This window comes from Antedon mediterranea, chromosome 1 (assembly GCF_964355755.1).
Source record: "Antedon mediterranea chromosome 1, ecAntMedi1.1, whole genome shotgun sequence".
Lineage (NCBI taxonomy): Eukaryota > Metazoa > Echinodermata > Crinoidea > Comatulida > Antedonidae > Antedon > Antedon mediterranea.
In genome coordinates this window covers 28,801,206-28,819,136 of record NC_092670.1, presented here as the reverse complement: position 1 = coordinate 28,819,136, position 17,931 = coordinate 28,801,206, and the positions used below count along the sequence as shown (strand labels likewise).

General features: G+C 33.2%; 1 protein-coding gene across 1 annotated transcript in view; it reads left to right on the top strand.

Moving 5' to 3' along the window:
• Positions 1–835: 835 nt before the first annotated feature.
• LOC140063616 (polycomb complex protein BMI-1-A-like) overlaps positions 836–17,931 on the top strand; it is a 51,986-nt gene continuing 34,890 nt past the window's right edge. The window contains exon 1 of the mRNA XM_072110036.1: positions 836–928. The gene's annotated coding sequence lies outside the window, so the exon portion shown is untranslated. The remainder of the gene's footprint in view (positions 929–17,931) is intronic.

Genomic DNA, 17,931 nt, shown 5'->3' with positions numbered 1-17,931 from the left:
ATCATTTAGCCTATAGGCTACCATTTACTATTTATATATTAAGAAGCCTATTTGTTGGAAGCGTTTCTGTGTATTAATACTTTAGTCATGTATATTTTTAGTAGAAAAAAATTAATTAACTTAAGATTAATGTATTTGTTTTGGGTCTTTGTTTTAGGGTCTTTAGTAGAGACACGTTTTACTTTTAACTACGGCCCATAATAATGATAATAATTTTCATTTATGAATTTTCATTTATATACTTACACTTTGTGCTCCTTATTATGCCCATAGAGATATTGTATCTCTATGTTATGTCACACAAAATGTTCAAGAATCAAGACATTCATTCAACAATTGTCTATAAACACATAGAAGAATTGCTTTTTTTTCTCAATAGAACTGGGCCTAAATTGCATTGAATCTGTGTTTTAAAATAATACATTAATTGATAATAAATAATTATTCATTTTAACTTTTTATTACTGTAAAAGTATTTTACCAATTTCAGAGAAGGAACATTATTTAACACGATAGCATTTACCGGTACTAATTAATCTCTTAAACGCTTAGTATTTTAATAAATGTTATCATATAACCTTCCAGGCTGAAATTAACATTTCGTTAGGAGTTTTATTTTCTTAACGAAAAACCGTGCGCGGTTAGCTATACGAAATCGATATCAACTTTTAAAATGTACAATTTGTATGTATTTCAGCTACTAACAATAATTGTAGCGTCGATGGAATGCTGCTGAGTCACGTGATGCAGTTGAGCACCAATGAACGACCTAAGCACAATACATAGTCCGTAATTCTATTGATATGCTTGAAGCGGCCATCTACTGTCGTGTTGACATAACGAGACGAATTGATTGCGTTCGTTAAGAAATTCACTGTATTTTCTGATGATTTCTCCTGTACCACTCACATATGTGTACAGAAAATAGGTTTGTAACTCTCCTTAATTATTCTAGTCTTTAAATTCGTACGGGTTTAGAAATACTGTACGTAGTTTTTGAATATTTGGTTGTAATTCTGTGCATGATTTTCGAGTTTGCAAGATTATGTTAAACGAAATCCAAGATGGCCGCTAACGGACGCCCAATCGATGCGTTTTTTACATAGATTTTGCTTCGTACACGTTTACTAGATAAGCTAAACACCAGTTTTGTAGCGAATCTTGATCTTTATTATATGAAGGAACGAATTTCGTTATGTGTACGTAACAAGATAATGTGTATTTGGTTAAATTTGAGGTCTTAACGAGGCAATAGTGGTTGGTTCGTTAAGCACGGTTAGCGTTGAACTCGAAACACAAGGCCATGATCAAGTTTCTCTTTTATGTTATTATTGTATAGGCCTACAGTGCTTTTTAGTTTAAAAGATAAAAAATCATGAGCTGCCTACGAGTAACGTAAACAAAGATCACATGGTATATATGTGTAGGCCTATCTGATATTAAATAGAATAGACTTATATATTTCTCTCTCAACATTGACACATCATCACAATATTATTTCTTTAACACCACTTTTCTGTACTGAGTCATATTTATTGATATCTATGAATATTTATTTTAAATTGACTATTATATCTGTATAAAACGAAGTTTATAGATATCTGAATTGAAGACTTACGGTATTTAGTACAGGGATTATGCAACTGTAATATTTCCACTGCTAACCTATTGAAATAAGATGTTTTTAATTGAGACCGAGTTGGTACTTATATCATAATGCGGAAGTCACTCCACTAAAATCACGACGGAGTGCGCCACAGATGCATGTATAAGAGTAATATATATAAATCCAAAGGCAAATTACTGAAAAAATGACAATGCTGTGGGTATCAGTGGCTGGATCTCAATGGAGATACAAAAATAAAAAGCGAAAAGCTAAATCAAAAGTAAACAGGCAGAAAAGTTAGCAGAGCTTTCGGGTAACACTAGCCCTTCATCAGTGCAAGTGAGGGAATTTGGATAAAGTCATAGCATATGAGTTGGCAAGTACTGCCTGGGTGGACAGGAATAAAAGAAAGTAATATATATATATATATATATTATATATATACTATATATATATATATTGTTCGAACTCGATTGGATAGCGACTCTTTAACATTCTCGGCGTGGTACGGCGGAACAGCACTGGTCCTCAGTTGTACGCACGCGCACCAGAGATCAAATTGATACGTCCTCATCTTACAGTATTTTTATTCATGAGGCGGGATCTCAGAAGAGATACTTTTATATATATAAACAAATATATATATATATATACACATCAGGCAATGAACATTAATTCTAAACCGCCCGGTGATATATACTGAAATTTAATTAATTAATTTGAAACGATAAAGATGATATATATATATATATATATATATATATGTAATAATAATAATAGATAATAATAATAATGATAATAATAAATAATATAATAATATTGTGTGTTCGTGTTAATCTCAACCTGTTTTTTTCACGGAACGTTTTGTTTTTTAATTGAATGATAATACCGGTACAGTACCACAGCGGCCGATTCTTTTAACCATGAATGGATAGCACATTAATGTAGGCCTTTATATAGTACATCTTACGACACATTCAGTAGGGACCTACATATATTTTTTCCACCCGTGGTCTTTTAACAACTTGAGTTAGGACTAAAGTAAAGTAAACAATAAGGCAGCTACTCATGTATATACGAATGTAGGCCTCATCCTACTGTAATGGTACGGTAATATGTTAGGCCTATATGCTTAAATTAAGGTCTACCATTGATCATAGTTTTATTTAGCACCCCTCTGATATAAAGTTTCTTGCATAAAACGATTTTCCTTAAAAAAACACATGAAAACAGACGACCTAATATTAGTGTCAGCTAATGATCAAACCACGACACACAGGGGATAATATCGACTATATATTAATTATTGTAAAATAAATTTTTATGAAAACCGTGTTGGAATTGTATATTTTAATGTTTTTATTACAGACATTTCATATTCAATTTTTCATTTGCAAGATTGGCTATTATAATATTTGTTTTGCTATGATAAACTTGAGTATCAACTACAGTATAACAGACGGTACTGTATGTCGTTGATTTTATAATCACTGTTAGCACATTTTATACTGCAAGTTAAGTGTGTGTTCATTATGTTATGGCATATTATTATTTCCCCTATGTACTACAGTACCAAGCCGTACAGGTGGATTTTTCCTTCGACATCTAAAATCATAAATTAGAATTTAAACGATGCTTTTTACGCTATTAACAGCACCTGTAGCCTTTGATGTTGAATATTAAGTAACGGTATAATTTACGCAGTGTGAACATTAACATTTGATTAAATGTGTTTATATTTATCCTTGTCAATACATAGCGAGTTTTTATTAATTTACATACATACATCCATAGTAATGTCCACAAACATGTAGTTTTATAGAACCGAGTATTGTAATCAAGATTCAATTCATTTTAGGGCGAAAAGGCAAATTATTATTAATTAACATTTATATAACTGATGAGATACAAAACCCAAAACATCAAACGATTTGATAATTTATTGCATATTTACATTTACGACAAATCAAGATCAAATGATTGTTTGAACTAAAAGATTGTTTAGTAAAAATAATTTGTTTATGTTTAAAAATGAAAATCTATGATTTAATTATTTTTACATTAATAACCCCCGGCTGCACAATTTTGTCACGAACCAGTTAATAACTCGTCACGTCTTTTTTTATCTATCGATATAGGCCATCCCATAATACAAATGATGACACAGTATAAAAGAAAGAAAACATTTACATAATACAGTATCTACAGTACTAATAATTATCATTGAAATTACAAACAAACCAAAAAAGTCTTGAGTATTTTTGGATATCCTAACGTTTACTTGGTGTTGTATGAATAAAATAGTAACATACCCGTTTCGTCTTGAAAAATGATGAAAAATGAGTTCAAGACTGAAACCAGAAAATTATGTATACAGAAAGTATACAGATGAAGAAACGATTCAAGTGCAGTATCATTGATACTGTACAGTATTGTAGCAAGCAAACCAAAAAAGTTAAGCCTACAGAAGATAACATTACAAATAGGGTCATTCCATGCCAACTCAACAAATGGGATGGCTGGGTACCCGCTCAGATTTCCTTGAAACTCAAATATAATATGCAACTATATGTCTCACGAACACAGCAAAAATTTCAGTTGCCAACTCCAAGTCGTTTAAAAGTTATGGCCATTTGAAAATGTGTCGTCTGTAGAATTTTTGGTCTTAATAAATTACCTTTTTGTAAAGTTGCATTTTTAATTAGCCATATTTTAAAAACTATTAAAGCTAATAAGCTGAATATTGATACACTGACATAATTTTGGTCATAGATTAAAAATATGAAAAAAAAATAGCTGTATCTCAGTTAATTTTCGAGATTTTGGTCCCTAGAGACCCAAATTTATTTTGTCGCAAACAGCTTCGGCAATTTTTACCCCATATTTAAATATGAAAATACATTTTTAAATTGATTTTTTCCTATACATTATTAATATATGGTACTAAATGTATCCATACAAAAAAGTACATCATTTTAAAAATTCATCCTAGGGGTACACTGCGCGTCAAAAAGTCACTCGGGACACAAAATACAAAAAATCATTACTTTTTCGTTTTGAACTTTGACCTTGTGGGCAATAATTCTCAAACTTGAAACTCATCATATAAGTTCATCAATGCATGATTCAGCTATGTTCCAAATACCAGTTTGGTGTCTTTATTCCTTCATGTCCAAATATGACTATTAAATTAGGGCATTTTGTGTATATTTATAGCACATTCAATGTATGTAAAACGTGCTATCATCAATTTTCGGAAGATCATAATTTCAGTATTTTATCTCCTAGTGCTTTCAATACATTCAATTTTAGACAATTTTTGGCCCTGAATCCATTTCTGCAACATTCAAAGTAACAAAATGAATAGTTTAAGAGATATAACGTGGTAAAAAATGGCTCAAGTGCATAAATAGTGTGCACATATTGCTACAATCGCGATATTTAAATGGACATGGAGTTTTATACTGAAAACCACTAGAACATCACAACTTGTTATCCTAGCAAAACTTTTGATCCTGAATCCATTATCTGCAACATTCAAAGTAACAAAATGAATAGTTTTAAAAGACAAAGTGCTCAAAATGTGCACAAATTTGATAATTATCAAGTAATGAATGTGTCACGTCTCTCTCTCCCCCCCCCCCCCCCGCGCGCATGTATACTGAAACACCTGTACAGTAGCTGCTTCTCCAAAATTATACAATGTTTAGTTTTTAAGATAATACAGTAAACCAAAAGAATGAATCAAATGCAGGAGGTACATTATTTATTGAAGTATCATTAGACTGCTGCTGGTGCGCTTCTTGGATGTTCATGAATTATGTATAAAGTATATTTTTAATCTATGATCAAAATTATGTTAGAGTTTATCAGATCATATATTCAGCTTATTAGCTTTAATAGTTTTTTAAAATATGGCTAATTAAAAATGTAACTTTACAAAAAGGTAATTTATTAAGACCAAAAATTCTACAGACGACACATTTTCAAATGGCCATACCTTTTTAACGACTTGGAGTTGGCAACTGAAATTTTTGGTGTGTTCGTGAGACATATAGTTGCATATTATATGAAAGTTTCAAGAAAATCTGAGGGGGTACCCAGCCATAATTTTCAGAAAATGTGTTGAGTTGGCATGGAATGACCCAATATTATTTTGGTTTACTAACAGACAGTAAGGGATCAAGATCTAACAACTATTTTTTCTTTAGCTTACTTGTTACATTATTAAGTTTAATGAACGTCATCATTCATCTCACTGAAATACAATTGTACAGTACTGTATTTATTTCATTTACCGCCTTGTACTGATCTGAAAATTGCTTGACAATACCTTAATTTGCAAATTGCAAGGCTACTTTTAAGCAAACAGTTGGAACTGAATTTCTGTATGACGTATGCTAACTGGGAAAGTACAATAATTATAAGGTATTAGTTACTCTGAAAAACGAAAAAAAAAAAAGAACTATTTATGGCCACTGATTTTGTTATACACGAAGTATTACTTAGCTTTGAAATATCTGTAACCTATAAATGAAAGCAATGCTGGATATATGGCTTTATGAAAATAATAGAAAATGGTGCTGTGAATATTAATCTAGGGTGCGCATCAGAAAGTGATAATGTGTATGAAAGGGACTTGAACAATCAGTCGGCAGTTTAAAACATTTTATAAAATATAAATTGGTAATTTATAGAATTAAGGTGTAAAGTGTTGAAATAATAAAACTACAGCTGCTTACATACTTGAAATCAACACAATATGTGCACATGGTGGTTGTAGTTAACATAAGTATAAAATACCAAACTAAAGGCCTATATATTTGTTTATGTTTTAAAATGTGCTCAGAAATAGTGATGTGTGCAATAAGTCACATTTAGGATATAAATCGAATGAAAATATATTGAGAATTGTGGTGGGAAGTTGTTTTCATGTTAACAATATATCAAACCATTTGGATTCGTTATGGGTGTGTGTGTTTGTTTAATTTTATTTATCCACATTTTTTTTATGTCAATAGTTTTTGATATTTTGATTTTTTTTTTGTGGTTATCTTTTTTGCTACTTTTTAAATTAAATTGTGGTCTAGTTTTGATTTTTGCTTTAAGCAGTGATACATTTTGCGGATTCGAACTCGAAGCATTGATATCAATGGCCACGGCGTTGTATTCACTGGGCTAGCCGTGATTTACGAAATTCATTATATTCTTAGAATAGGTGTAATTAATTAAAACTTCAACGACGCGATCATACGATACGGTTGGCCGGCTGCCGAGAATAAAGACATTTTTTTTGTTGGCGGCCCGGCATGGTATATTTGTAGATCCGGCCATTGCAGTACACAACAAAAAAATGTTGCGTAGTTGGTACGTGACGTAACAACATGGCCACTAGGCCGTAAACATTATGTTACTTTTAGCCTTTTTTTGTGTATCCTTAAAATTCAGGAAAGTGATATAGCCAATCGTGTGCGGCTCGTCAAGAAACATCAATGTGCCAAATGCACGTACCATTCAGCGGTTTCGGAGGAGATACGTAAAATCACGGGATCAATTTAGTAGCATTAATATTATAATATAATGAATGTATATCAAAAACCTGTCTGTGTACGTACAGTAAATGTAACGAGCGTTAGAAATTAAAGATAAACAACTATCTGAATAAATTGCAGTATGTATTTTTCAGGTAGGGGAAATTATCTCTACACTAGCTATCTACACAAAAATTAGTTGTGGAAAATAATTGTACAAAATGCTGCCATTAACGAGGCACAGTCAACAGACACTCTCCTTATCCTATTATACGCACTTATAAGTACTTATATGCAGTTATTCCTTTTTAGTTTTTATTTTGAATGAAATGTTTTGAATTAAATGTTTTGAATGAAATTTTTGAATGAAATGTTTGAATTGAATGGAAAAGTCAAACTATTGGCGGCGTATGTTATTCCCGCTCGCGATTTTTTTCTCAACCTCTTAAGCCTCCTTTCCACGCTGTTATTTTTATTTATTTATTTACCAGATTTCTATAGCGCCCTTTTCATGAAAACTCATGCTCAAAGGCGCTTCACATCATAAAGACAAACATCATAAGCAATAATTACAAAAGTACCTCAAATTATTCGAAATAAGATTTCTTAAACTAAGTTATAAATATTCTTACTGTACATTAATTAAAAATCGCATAAAATAGAAAAATAAAATGAACGATATACAAAATAGGTCGGAATTTCTTAAACTACGATTACAAAAATACAATTTATTTACATATTAATTATTATTTAATTAATTAATTAATTAATTTATTTATTTTATTTATTTTTTTTTATTTTAATTTAATTTAATTAAATCAATATGGATCCTTTACAGAGAATCCTAGCAGACCTGAAACAGTGGAATGTATGGCACGCCAGGACGGACATAACTATGTCAAGTTGACCTCGCTCGTGTTGAGTTTACACATCGCTCGTGTTGAGTTTACACATCGCTCGTGTTATGTTGACATCGCTCGTGTTGAGTTTACACATCGCTCGTATTGAGTTTATACGTACACATCGACATGACAAGTTTTCTGCTGTTATTTTATTTATTTATTTATTTATATATATAAACAAATCAGGCAAAGAACATTAATTCTAAACCGCCCGGTGATATACTGAAATTTAATTAATTAATTTGAAACGATAAAGATGAGGAAATCTGTGAGAATGAGAAAAAGTCGCCCCAACCGAGACTCGAACTCGGACCGTCTGCTTGATATGCAGTTGCCCTAACCATTAGGCCACTGGGGCTTTCATGGTATTGTTCAAACTCGATTGGATAGCGACTCTTTAACATTCTCGGCGTGGTACGGCGGAACAGCACTAGTCCTCAGTTGTGTCAAGCTGTGGCTTGGTGGTTATGATGCTTGGCTACCAATCTAAGGGTCCTGGGTTCAAGCCCTGTCATATGTCAGGGTTTTTTTCTCATGACAAATTACAACTCCACTCCCAAAGACTTAATAATAAGTCTTTGTTTATGTAGAGCATCTTGTGTATATGTTTGTCTTGTGAAATTATTAAATAGTTTATCCATCCTGTAATTGGCGGGTTACTCGCTGTTGGATGAGTATGAAATAAAATAAAAAAATAAAAATAAAAAATAAAAAAATTATCAGACTGTTAGGATAGAGTGCTCAATACAAAAGGGGGCCTCTCCCTCCTAAATCCGCCACTGCTTGACATAGTTATGTCCGTCCGGGCGTGCCATAGGAATTCATATTTTCAAACCCAGGTCTGTTAGGATTCTCTGTAAGGGATCCGTATTGATGACAGCGTGGAAAGGAGATGAGGGTACCCAGGCTTAAGAGGTTGAGAAAAAATCGCTAGCGGGAATGACATACGTATATTCGATATATACGACATTCCAATTCAAACATTTCATTCAAAACATTTCGTTCAAAACATTTCATTCAAAACATTTTATTTAAAATATTTCATTCAAAACATTTCATTCAAAACATTCAATTCAAAGCATTCAATTCAAAACATTTCATTAAAAACATTCAATTCAAAGCATTCAATTCAAAACATTTCATTCATATATCGCGCGCCATTCAATTAATATCGATGCATACATATCGCGTCATAAAATTCATATCATCGAAATGTTGCGTAAACGGCGTTCCATACAACACTAATGTAAACGTAAAATAATATTGCAGCACGGTAGCTTCGTAGATCGTGTCAGTTTGAGACCGTAAATCAGCAGAGTATAATATGCATGCTTGACGTGACACGTATCGTCTGTTTATTTTGCCGCCAATTGAATTTACGTGATTCTGCTGTGATTCTTATTTAATGGTTTGTTTTTAATACTTTGGTGTACCGTATATTTCGGTGTATAAGTCGCACCTGTGTATAAGACGCACCCCCAACTGAGAGTAAAATATCGGTATTTTTTATATCGTCGATGTATAAGACGCACCTTATATTTCATCAAAACAATGTTTTTTTAAATTGTAATCAATATTATTGTAATTATATATTTTGTTATATCTACAACGGCGTCCTTTATTTAGGTTTTTTCTTACCTAGGCTCGGCCGCGCCCAGCCTCAACAAGTTCTTTCTAACTTGTTATTCATGAGTTTCGCCGCAACATCGAGTGCATGACCGTGTGTGTAACACGCACGTGTGTGGGCTAGCCTCGCTCGATCATTTCGAGAGGGCGCACGTTTTCACGGACAATCGTATTCGATTAGTATCCATGTATCCGAGAAGTGTGTACGCTAGGTCCATGCTATAATCACCTGGAGAATATACTAGTCGAATACCGTACACCATGTGCCACCAAAAGAAGGGCTTGCGCTTGGGGTACGGCGATCGTGCGTATAACTACTGTATAAATAAATACTATTCCAATCGTACGACGTAAACGTTTACAAATGAAATTTTATCGGAGCGCCATAATGAACAAATCTTTTCATCATATTTAGTATAACATCATGCTAAAATGACTTGAAAACTAGGCCTAGGCAGAAGCAGGTTGCCGTTACGTTAGTTAGTTACTGTAGCTAGGCCTAGCCTACTCAGGCCTAGCAAACGAGGTGACGATAGCCTAGGCCTATGTACAATTTGTGTGGTGAGGCATTTATGTTCGGTGTATAAGACGCACCCTTAATTTAGAGGTCAAATTTGCGTGTCAAAAGTGCGACTTATACACCGAAATATACGGTATATTAACTATGTCCAATACGGCATCGTGAAGAAGACGTTTTAAAAAGTTTAAAACCAGCAAATTTTTTCGTTGAATCTGATTTTTTTCTTCCTTTACGAACTTTCAAACAAAACACTACATTAACTGGCTACAGTAAATACACTATCATCCTACTTTACAATATATGCAATCTTAAGAGCCATTGTCTGTAAGAATCAAAGAAATATCAAAAAGAGTGGCAGACTAAAAAAAATGGATTTCTTTCAAATTTTGCACATGGCTATATATGTGTTGAGAGAAATCAAATATGAAGTATTTTTTATTTCACACGTATATTTCCATGGCAACGTCCAAATTTGTGTTTTTGACAAATTTTGTCCTTTTTTAAGGTTTTTTAAAATGGATATTGGTACTACTTTGATGAACGATATTTTTGTTTGTTCATTTAATTATAAAAAATAATGAGTGTATGCATAATAACAATGCATTGTGTACCTGTTTCATATTTTTTTATTTTTGTTTGATTTCATAATTTGGGACATACCATTTATTTAAAAAGGGGTGTTTTTCACTTTTTTTAAATTGTTCAATGCAACTAAATTTGACCTTCACCATAATGCCCAAAGTGGTGTATTTTGTTTAGCTGATTTATTAAAAATAGGTAGTTCTAATGTTTAATAATTGATTTCTAAAATAAAATAGTGGGGTAATTTTAAAATCTACAAGCAGTGTTGCGAGAAACATAGGCATTTTTATAAAAAAAAAATGGTATATTAGTAAAAACATTTTATTTTCTTTGATTATTTGATTTGAAATTCATTGGTCAGAAAAATTCTAAATATATTTTTAATTATAGATTCTGTAATTCCCAGTTTTAATGTCATTTTATACGGTAGGTTATATCCTCTGGAAATTAGAATAAGTTATCAGATCGTTGTGAATTTTAATCTTTGCAACAGATTACTCCTCTCTTATTTTGAAGCTCCTCTTTCATTTGTTTACTTCTTTTATTTGCTAACCTAAGCAGATCCCACATGCCCATCCACCACCACTTTCGACTAACCCCCCCCCCCCCGACACCGACAATAACCACAAAAAGATAAACTGCAACACTTTGGTCGATCATCCACTATAGAGTGTCAAATGCATGCATTCAAGCACCACCCACACTGCCGCTACCATCGCCCCAATGAATAGACGGATTCAAACTCCTCCATCCCACCCCTCCCCCTTTCTTCAAGCCCCCACCCACCCCAAGTTAAAAATTGCAATGCAAAAGATAGGACATAAAGTTAAGTTTTTAGACCCTCGCCTTGAACCCCCTAACTATTTCAAAGTCCTGGATCCACCACTTTCCCCTCCCCAAAATAGAACCAATCAAAAGTCAATGATATACTCAGGTATGTTAATGCTACATAACAAATATTGAAGCCCTGATGTAAAATTTCATTTGATTTAAAGTGTCAAATGCATGCATTCAAGCACCACCCACACTGCCGCTACCATCGCCCCAATGAATAGACGGATTCAAACTCCTCCATCCCACCCCCTCCCCCTTTCTTCAAGCCCCCACCCACCCCAAGTTAAAAATTGCAATGGAAAAGATAGGACATAAAGTTAAATTTTTAGACCCTCGCCTTGAACCACCTAACTATTTCAAAGTCCTGGATCCACCACTTTCCCCTCCCCAAAATAGAACCAATCAAAAGTCAATGATATACTCAGGTATGTTAATGCTACATAACAAATATTGAAGCCCTGATGTAAAATTTCATTTCATTTAAGGTCATCATGTAAAATATCACACTTTATTATTAAATATTTGTTTTAAATTCTATATTTTTTTTTACTGTGATGGTTGGATTCAGTATTAATTATTCAGATAATTATTAATTAAAATTAATAATTATCTGATAATTATTTAATTTCCCTTAGTTATGCATAGCAACAGTTACATGGTAACTAAAATTGAGATATTCCTATTTATCTTATACAAATTAAAATTTGTAGGTTATTAGCAGGCATGTCTTATTTGCATTTTCAAATTAGGTCATATTCCTAAGCACTTTCTTCTGTGATTATTTTTCTTCATGAAAACCCCATATTTTATTTACAGCGGGCACCTCCCGTAAGCTACCACCTCCCTTAACGGACGCACTTTGAAAAGCCTGTTTGTTCTTCCTATCTAATTAGTGCATTTGGTGCTTACCGTAAGCAGCTGCGGGCACCTTTTTATACTAAAAATGAGATTTTTTTGTAAGCGGCCAATCGAAAAATGTGATAATTATTGCATGGACCTATGAATTAGAGGTGCATGTTTATTGTATTTCTTTATATATTAGCTTTATTTTGAAGAGGTTTTAAAAACATTACTGTGAAGAGATGAGAAAACTACACAGATTTTGACCGACCATTTTTCATATGATAAAAGCTTTTAAAATTTGTCTGAAAATGCTAAAAAATACTAAACCACCTGATTATAAATAATAATAGGCCTACAATTAGCTGGAAAATTGAGAGGCTCGTTTCGTTAAGAATATCGTATATAGCCATAATACGTGATTTTGGCCCTTTATCGGCAGAACCTCCCGTAAGGGGTCACCGCCCGTAAGCGGCCACTTTTCCAGGTCCCGAGGGTGGCCACTTACGGGAGGTTCAACTGTATTTAAAAAAAACAATTATCCTTAGTTACCCATAGAAACAGGTTCTAAGATAACATAAATAATACATTTTGACATAACTTGACCCAACAAATGATCCTTTCACAAGGTCAGACATTTTCTGAGATTCAGTAGGCCTACCGTAGATAAGTAAATTTGGGAAAAAGTAGTAATTTTATTTTTATTTTATTCATTTAGGCAATAAACATAAAATAATAATTACAAAAAACAACGTAAAGCTATGTACGGTAATCAATTGTTTGTAGTCTTGAAACCTCATATTAAAAATATTGTACTTATAGACTGTGGGCTACCGTAACCCCCCTCCCCCCCTGGGGATTTTATGACCCATACATTTTTGGAAACCTCACACATATAGGTTTTCAAATCAGGTTGTCTGCACATTGCGCAGTGGTGCGTAAACCGATGAGGGCGCTTTTTCCAAAATGGCCGCCAAATTTAATAAAATATTATATATATATTGATAAAACAGTAATTTATATGCTAAAATTAACTTGTTTTTTAATTGTTCTGTATTGAAATAATGTGTGGTCAGGTCATGGTATATGTTTGTATTCCGAAAAGTCAATATAGAGGGCGCATTTCAAAATGGCCGTCGAAAATCATAAAACTTAACAAAATTGAAGTAATTACTAGAAATGATTATATAAACAATCAGAAAAATGTCAGAATGTCATTTTACCATTCAATAATTTAACTAGTACTGACATTATTTGATTAAACTAATAAAATAATATTATTATTAAAATAATACAAAAACTTCTATCAAACAAATTAGTTGATGCATGACATTCAATTTTAAACCAATCAGAACACAGATAGCAGTGTAGTAGTCTAGTTGATCAGTTGTATGAAACCAGTCTAGTCTATATAACATTGAGCTAAATTATCGAAGAAAATTGTGCTTTTTCAACAACAAAGTTAATTCATAGTAAGTAATTTGCTCTCCTAATACAGTACATGGTGCAAAATGTGGATTAGCCTAGGCCTAGGAGAACTTGCACAGTTCTGGCTTAACTATATGGATCGAGTTTGGCTTATCCTTCAATTTCAAAGAGCAACTAAGGAAAACAATTTTGATTTGCATTTAGCTAGCCTACAAAGAATGTGTAGTCTGTTTTTTAGCTACGACCACCAAAACTATGCTAGATATACAATGGTGTATTTCCTGTCTCTCCTAAACATATCAGAGACACATCCCGGAGCAGAGGAGCTCTTGCGACACAATGGTTTCAGCGTTAAACGATCACAAATTCCGATGTCGAGAAATGCTGTTGACATCACAATTGAAAAAACTATCAACCGTCACGCAAAGTGCCATGGTGGAATCATAGGATTCAGCAGGAACTATTCGGCATTTCATGGGTGGTGCACGACAAGACACAGTAGGGCTAGTTACCAGCAAGCCACAATGGAAATGGCAGACATGGATAACATGGAATCGACTTCACACAAGGGCTCCTCACACATCATCAACAGTGAACAAGATACTTGCAAGGTTCTAGCAGCATTTCATAACTTTGTAAATCCTTTTGTTGTTGAAAACAAGAACGTCCTCTACTGTCTGTCATCAGGTGCACCAGTATCAGATGAGATCCAACATGATCTCCTCCAGGCTGATAATATTGGAAAACAGGCTTACGACAAATTTGTTACGCAACGACTTGTTGAAGGCACAGTAAGTTTTCATCATCCAATCAAGAAGTGTAAACTAAAGACATTTGTAAAACTTGCCAAATCATGTAAGATCTCGGGACAGTCAAAGAAGACCAAAGAAGTAAAAGCTGAAAGAAATGTATTTGGTCAGCTTGTACTTTTAGCAATGAAGCATGACATTAGTATGGAGAGGGTGCTTAGTTTCTCATTGGGCCCTGTTCCATGGGCACTTGCAACTGCTGATGGTGTTCCAGGCGAAGACAGACAAGGCAAAGCCTATGCATGCATTGGTAGGCGAATCAAACACAATAGAAAGGCCGGCTGGAGAAACCACATATATGGTTGACGGAATGACTCAGCTGCAAGCACAGATGGCTTTGCCTGATAAATTTGGAGACCTGGCAGAGAGTATATTTGGACAGCTGCCTAAGGTAAAACGTGTGGACTTTGTAACTGATACCTACCTCCCACTATCAATCAAAGGAATTGAAAGGGCTAGAAGAAGTTCTTCTAAATCCCATAGGAGTCAAGACTAAAGTGCCACGAGACTGGAAATCGTTTCTGTCAAGCGATGACAATAAGATGACACTAACAGAATTTCTACTAAGTGAATGGAAAAAGAATAAATATGCACCAAATCTTCATGGAAGAGAAGTTGTATTTGGCTATACGAATAAATGCATAAGTCTGAAGAGCAATGATGGCCGAGAAACTATGTCAGAGTTATTAGTCCAGATCCCTATGTATTTTCGTGTGCAGATCATGGGGAAAGTGTAAACATTGTGTTTTATGAATATTTGAATCATGCTGGTTATAAAAACCCATGTTGTCAAATTTCTAAAATTCATCTTTGACCTCTGACCTCAATTTGAACGTTTTGACCCATTGAAAACAAAATGATCATATCTTTGCAACGCTTAGATTAAATGAAATAATGTTAGTGTCAAATTATTTGGGAGATGCATATTAATATTCGTTCTAATGGAAAAGTTTGTTCAAAAATGGCTGGAAGTATGATTTTTGGCATATTTGACCTTTGACCTACATATCATAATAACTCCGTAACTAATAGTTGGACAAACTTTAAATAGGGCTCAAATTAATCTGAAGGTATATGTTTCTATTCAGTCTAATAAGAACTTTTACAAGAAAATGACCCGAAATATTTTTATTGACCTTTGACCTGTACTGGTAGTACATATTTCTATAATCTCAAACTATTGGCCGTAAAATGGTTGTTTTTGTGAAATGGTTCGAACAATTTACATTTATATGTTTTATAATAACAACATTTTATAGAAATGTAAAAGAATTTTATTTATGATCACTAACTTTGTAATTTATTAACATCACTAGCATTTGTTATAATATTAAAATGTGTCATATTTGCTGATTTTACGCACTTCACATGAATTTATCAGAAAATATGTGTATTTAATATAATGTTGTTTTTTTTTATATAAAGACAATTTAATTATCTATCAAATAAGACTATTTTCAAATTATTATGGCTAAAACTTAATTAGATACAGGCAAAAAAGTGTATTTTTACTTATGTGAACAGCGCCCTCAATCTTCATTTTTTCCCAAAAAATACCACATTTTTATGTGGTTTCATAAACTTAGCTGGTTGTAACTTTTTAAACGATTTGTTGTCAGTGACGTGTAACTTACATACACCTTCTACCATATACTAAGTAAGTTTCTGAGATAAAATGAAAACAATATTTTTATAGCTTGATATTTTTCCTGAGGTTATTACATGTTGCATGCTAAAAATAATTTGATTTTGTGCTAAAAATCCATCTTTTTGGTCCAGTACAAACAATCTTGAAAATGAAACAAAAAGCCAGGATTGTCAAAAGCGAACCCAATCACTGTTTAAATTTGACGGTATTGGCATTGTAAACGGTTTAGTTGACGGTTATTTTTTATTTTACACCACTGACGTTTATTCACTTGTTTGAATGTGATGGCCTTTACAAATTAAAAGAAAAAGCGCGTAAGTCTAAAGATGAATTGTTTTAGTAATAACATTTTGAAAATTGGAAGAAAATTAATAACGTTTACGCGATATGCGCTTTATTGAATGTGACGAACTGTGTCGAAAGCGATAACAACATTTAAAATTCAGATGGCTATGATGACGTCATAACATCCGAGAGATAAATATTCAGCATGAATTCATATCTACAACATGTCTGCTTACATATTAAGTTAAACAAGGCCATATAGATGGCTGAAGTCGCGTGCTCAAGTTAGTGTTTACCGACCGACCAACCTACCAACCGATCGACCAACCGACCGAAATTGCTGAACATGTTTAAAAATGTTTAAAAACATTTCTATTTTTTAAATTTACACGTGCGTAGCCAGTCACTTTTGACGTGCTCGTATAACGTAATTTAGAGTTGAAAAGTAATCAAGAAAACCGAACAAGAAATCGGGCAAAAACCGTGCGTATTAAAATTTAACGCGCAGTACGCGTGCAAAAATCGTGCAATTTTTTAAACGCTTAAAATTGCCTGAAACGTACTCTTATTTCATCGAAAATAAATTTTGACAATTTGGAAAATTTTAAGCGCGCGTACGCATGCGTTACATGCGCTACGCATGTAATTGTATTGCCATATGATGAATTATGCCCTGAAATTTATGAGTATCAAATTTTATTTAAGTGTGATTCATGCGTGTGAAGATATGATTACAAACGTGATTTCGTTAAATCGTGCGTAGACCGCGTAATTTGTTATTGCACACCGTGAAAACATAACCACATCGATTCCTGGCCACAAGGAATATACTGTGAAAAATTGACTTAGCTAGATTAAACCGATATCAAGTTAGTATTTACCGACCGACCAACCAACCGACCGATATAGTGAGCTGTGAGCTAAAAATTTACATAAAATTACCCATTTGCAAGCGCATGATTTTTTAAGTTTAACTGTTAGATTTGAATTTATGTAGTTTATATATTTTCAATATCCTTGCTGACTTTTGTAATTCTTTCGTTTAAGAGTAGTTTTTCTGCATGTTTGATAATCTTTCTTCCTTTTTCATTCTTGATCGGCACTCTCAACTTCAAACTTGTAGGCGTTAGGCCTACGTTTTTGCAACGTAAACTGAACACCCTGAGATTTCGGAGGCGCGAAACTTTCTTTTGAAAGTGGCGTATAAATGTCACCGTTTCGATTTCAAATCCTCTACGAACATTAGTAAAAAGGTTCATCTGGATCTCTGTATAATATTCAAACATTTTTTTCTTTTGAATGAAACAAAGGCAAATAAAA